This window comes from Entelurus aequoreus, linkage group LG12 (genome assembly GCF_033978785.1).
Source record: "Entelurus aequoreus isolate RoL-2023_Sb linkage group LG12, RoL_Eaeq_v1.1, whole genome shotgun sequence".
Taxonomy (NCBI): Eukaryota; Metazoa; Chordata; class Actinopteri; order Syngnathiformes; family Syngnathidae; genus Entelurus; species Entelurus aequoreus.
This window is the reverse complement of record NC_084742.1, coordinates 2,866,945-2,871,944: the sequence shown is the minus strand read 5'-3', so window position 1 is coordinate 2,871,944 and position 5,000 is coordinate 2,866,945. Positions and strand designations below refer to the sequence as shown.

The following is a 5,000-nucleotide window of genomic DNA, read 5'->3' as shown; positions in this document are numbered from 1 at the left end:
TACAAAACTTTACCTTACTAGCCTATATAAATCAACCATTTATAAATATGTGAGTACATCCTTTGGGTAGCCTCTGGATCGATCTACACTACCGTTCAAAAGTTTGGGGTCACCCAAACAATTTAGTGGAATAGCCTTCATTTCCAAGAACAAGAATAGACTGTCGAGTTTCAGATGAAAGTTCTCTTTTTCTGGCCATTTTGAGCGTTTAATTGACCCCACAAATGTGATGCTCCAGAAACTCAATCTGCTCAAAGGAAGGTCAGTTTTGTAGCTTCTGTAACGAGCTGAACGGTTTTCAGATGTGTGAACATGATTGCACAAGGGTTTTCTAATCATCAATTAGCCTTCTGAGCCAATGAGCAAACACATTGTACCATTAGAACACTGGAGTGATAGTTGCTGGAAATGGGCCTATGTAGGTATTGCACCAAAAAGCAGACATTTGCAGCTAGAATAGTCATTTACCACATTAGCAATGTATAGAGTGTATTTCTTTCAAGTTAAGACTAGTTTAAAGTTATCTCCATTGAAAAGTACAGTGCTTTTCCTTCAAAAATAAGGACATTTCAATGTGACCCCAAACTTTTGAACGGTAGTGTATATATAGTATGGATCGGTTGATGTCCGGTTAGAAAGTCATGAGTTGGTTGATTGTAGATCTGTGTCAAAATATGGCCGCCCTAATCTTGCGACACTTCTGTGATGACGTAATACGAGAGTACTATTGTTGTTCGCGACTGACATCGTCAAAGCAACATGGCAGACAGTAATTCTGATTAATTTACCGAAAGAACCAATCACAGAGCAATCCATAAATTATTGTCACTCACGGAAGGCACCACGGAGTGTAGACCAATCAGAAGCAACCTAAGGCGGGTCTTTGCATCTTTATTTTACACACCTCAGCGGGTAGTGGAATGTGTTGAAGGTGGAATGGTTTGAATCGGTTGAAAAATGTGGAAATGGTGGAGGTTTGAAAAATGGCGAATTCATTTTAAATGGGAAAAATGTCCCGGAAAACCTAGAATTCTGGGAAATCTGGGAATTTTGTGGAATTTTTCAAAGGGAAAGCCTGCGATTCCTGAATAGACTGAACAGTTTGAAGTTGGAACGGTTTCAATTGGAAGAAAAATGTGGAAGGTAGAGCGCGCCAAAATCTGGAGAAGAAAAATACTAATAAAATTGTTGAAGGAGAGCACACAATTCCTAAACAGGCTGAATATTTTGAAGTTGGAACAGTTTGAATCAGATGAAAAATGTGGGAGTTGTGGAACTTTGAAGAATGTCCCATTGATTTCAATGGGAATTTCCCAAAAAGTTTGGGAAAAACAGGAATTTTTTTGAAAATGGTAAAAAAATTGAATGGTCTGAATGAGTTGAAATGGTTGTTGTTGGAATTTTTCAAATCAGTCAAGAAACGTTGACGTAGTAACATTTTTAATTGAGAAATGGTATTAAGGAATTCCAGGAATTTCGGGAAAACCAGGAATTTTTCCAGTTCAAAAAACAACTTGTTTTTTTTTCCCTGATGAAGAAGAATGTTTTGACGGTGGAACGCTTGAAATGCGTTGAAAAATGTGGAAGGAGTAGTCGCCAGAAAAAAGGGTGGAAATAGGGCTTTGGAAAACAGAAATTCTGGAAAATCCTGGAATTTTTTTTAACTTGGAAAAAGGGTAGTTTAAATTTCCAGGATAGTGAAATGTGTTGAAGGTGGAATGGTTTGAATCCGTTAAAAAACATGGAAATGGTGGAAATTTGAAAAATGGCCAATTTATTTTGAATTGGAAAAATGTCCCGGAAAACCTGGAATTCTGGGAAATCTGGGAATGTTTTGGAATTTGTCAAAGGGAAAGCCCACAATTCCCGAATAGGCTGAACAGTTTGAAGTTGGAACGGTTTCAATTGGAAGAAAAATGTGGAAGGTAGAGCGCGCCAAAATCTGGAGAAGAAAAATACTAATACAATTGTTGAAGGAGAGCACACAATTCCTAAACAGGCTGAATATTTTGAAGTTGGAACAGTTTGAATCAGATGAAAAATGTGGGAGTTGTGGAACTTTGAAGATTGCCCCATTGATTTCAATGGGAATTTCCCAAAAATTTTGGGAAAAACAGGAATTTTTTTGAAAATGGTAAAAAACTTGAATGGTCTGAATGAGTTAAAATGGTTGCTGTTGGAATTGTTCAAATCGGTCGAGAAATGTTGAAGTAGTAACATGTTGAATTGAGAAATGGTATTAAGGAATTCCAGGGATTTCGGGAAAACCGGGAATTTTTTGTTTTTTTGTCCTGATGAAGCGGAATGTTTTGATGGTGGAACGGTTAAAATGCGTTGAAAAATGTGGAAGGAGTAGTCGCCAGAAAAAAGGGTGGATATAGGCCTTTGGAAAAACAGAAATTCTGGTAAATCCTGGAATTTTTTTGAACTTGGAAAAAGGGTAGTTTAAATGTCCAGGATAGTGAAATGTGTTGAAAGTGGAATGGTTTGAATCGGTTGAAAAACATGGAAATTGTGGAAATTTGAAAAATGGCCAATTCATTTTGAATGGGAAAAATGTCCCGGAAAACCTGGAATTCTGGGAAATCTGGGAATTTCCAAAAATGTTAGAAAAAAGTTTTTTTTTGAAAATGGTAAAAAAACTTTAATGTTCTGAATGAGTTGAAATGGTTGGTGTTGTAATTTTTCAAATCAGTGAAGAAATGTTGAAGTAGTAACATCTTTAATTAAAAAATGGTATTAAGGAATTCCTGGAATTTCGGGAAAACCGGGAATTTTTCCAGTTCAAAAAACAACTTTGTTTTTTTTGTCCTGATAAAGAGGAATGTTTTGATGGTGGAACGGTTGAAATGCGTTGAAAAATGTGGAAGGAATAGTCGCCAGAAAAAAGGGTGGAAATAGGGCTTTGGAAAAACAGAAATTTATGGAAAATCGTGGAATTTTTTTTAACTTGGAAAAAGGGTAGTTTAAATTTCCAGAATAGTGAAATGTATTGAAGGTGGAATGGTTTGAATCGGTAAAAAAAACATGGAAATGGTGGAAATTTAAAAATGGCCAATTCATTTATAAATTGGAAAAATGTCCCGGAAAACCTGGAATTCTGGGAAATCTGGGAATTTTTTGGAATTTGTCAAAGGGAAAGCCCGCAATTCCCAAATAGGTTGAACTGTTTTAAGTTGGAACGGTTTGAATCGGATGAAAAATGTGGAAGGTAAAGGTGCCAAAATCTGGAGAAGAAGAATACTAATAAAATTGTTGTAGTAGAGCACACAATTCCTAAACAGGATGAACATTTTGAAGTTGGAACAGTTTGAATCAGATGAAAAATGTGGGAGTTGTGGAACTTTGAAGAATGTCCCATTGATTTCAGTGGGAATTTCCAAAATGTTTTGGAAAAAACAGGAATTTTTTGGAAAATGGTAAAAAACTTGAATAGTTTGAATGAGTTGAAATGGTTGCTTTTGGAATGTTTCAAATTGGTCGATAAATGTTGAAGTAGTAACATGTTGAATTGAGAAACGGTATTAAGGAATTCCAGGAATTTCGGGAAAACCGGGAATTTTTTGTTTTTTTGTCCTGATGAAGAGGAATGTTTTGATGGTGGAACGGTTGAAATGCTTTGAAAAATGTGGAAGGAGTAGTCGCCAGAAAAAAGGGAGGAAATAGAGCTTTGGAAAACCAGAAATTTATGGAAAATCCTGGAATTTTTTTGAACTTGGAAAAAGGGTAGTTTAAATTTCCAGGATAGTGAAATGTGTTGAAAGTGGAATGGTTTGAATCGGTTGAAAAACATGGAAATTGTGGAAATTTGAAAAATGGCCAATTCATTTTGAATGGGAAAAATGTCCCGGAAAACCTGGAATTCTGGGAAATCTGGGAATTTCCCAAAAATGTTAGAAAAAAATGTTTTTTTTTGAAAATGGTAAAAAACTTTAATGTTCTGAATGAGGTGAAATGGTTGGTGTTGTAATTTTTCAAATCAGTGAAGAAATGTTGAAGTAGTAACATCTTTAATTAAAAAATGGTATTAAGGAATTCCTGGAATTTCGGGAAAACCGGGAATTTTTCCAGTTCAAAAAACAACTTTGTTTTTTTTGTCCTGATGAAGAGGAATGTTTTGATGGTGGAACGGTTGAAATGTGTTGAAAAATGTGGAAGGAGTAGTCGCCAGAAAAAAGGGTGGAAATAGGGCTTTGGAAAAACAGAAATTTATGGAAAATCGTGGAATTTTTTTGAACTTGGAAAAAGGGTAGTTTACATTTCCAGGATAGTGGAATGTGTTGAACGTGGAATGGTTTGAATCGGTTAAAAAACATGGAAATGGTGGAAATTTTAAAAATAGCCAATTCATTAATAAATTGGAAAAATGTCCCGGAAAACTTGGAATTCTGGGAATTTTTGGAATTTTTCAAAGGGAAAGCCCGCAATTCCTGAATAGGCTGAACCGTTTGAATCGGATGAAACATGTGTAAGGTAAAGGTAAAAACGCCAAAATCTGGAGAAGAAGAATTATAATAAATAGATGAATTTTGGTGTAGAAAACCATGAGTGTGGATGCTGTGGAGCGTTCACACAATAACATAAGAAGTATAAAAGGCCAACATAAAAAGAATAATAGACAGTTAAAGCTGCAAGCAGCGATGGACGGGACCGATTTTGAGGGCTCATAAAATCCAAACCGGAGCAGGAATTAAAACTTTTTCATCAACTTTTAATCAGAAGGGTTCAATCTCTCCCCTGTGCTAATTTGAAGCCGACACCACAAACGCGCTCAGAGGAGATAATGTTTGAAAAAAGGTGACTGTTTTTACACAACTTTTGTTTTGAAGGGGGAATTGCAAACTTCCCGTTGATTTTTGCTGGGGGTTGTCAGTGTATGAAATCTAGGTCTAAGTGAGACCTACATAGAGGTTTTTGATTCATGTCTCTACGACATTCCTACTGGGAGTTACAGGCAGTTTTGTCTGTGTTTTCTTCCTAGGGGGCGCTAGAGCGCAATT

The 5,000-nt window shown here is 36.1% G+C and overlaps 1 protein-coding gene across 9 annotated transcripts in view; it reads right to left on the bottom strand.

The window, feature by feature from the left end:
- Positions 1-5,000, bottom strand: part of dock4b (dedicator of cytokinesis 4b) — a 313,423-nt gene that overhangs the window by 60,338 nt on the left and 248,085 nt on the right. The window lies entirely within an intron of this gene.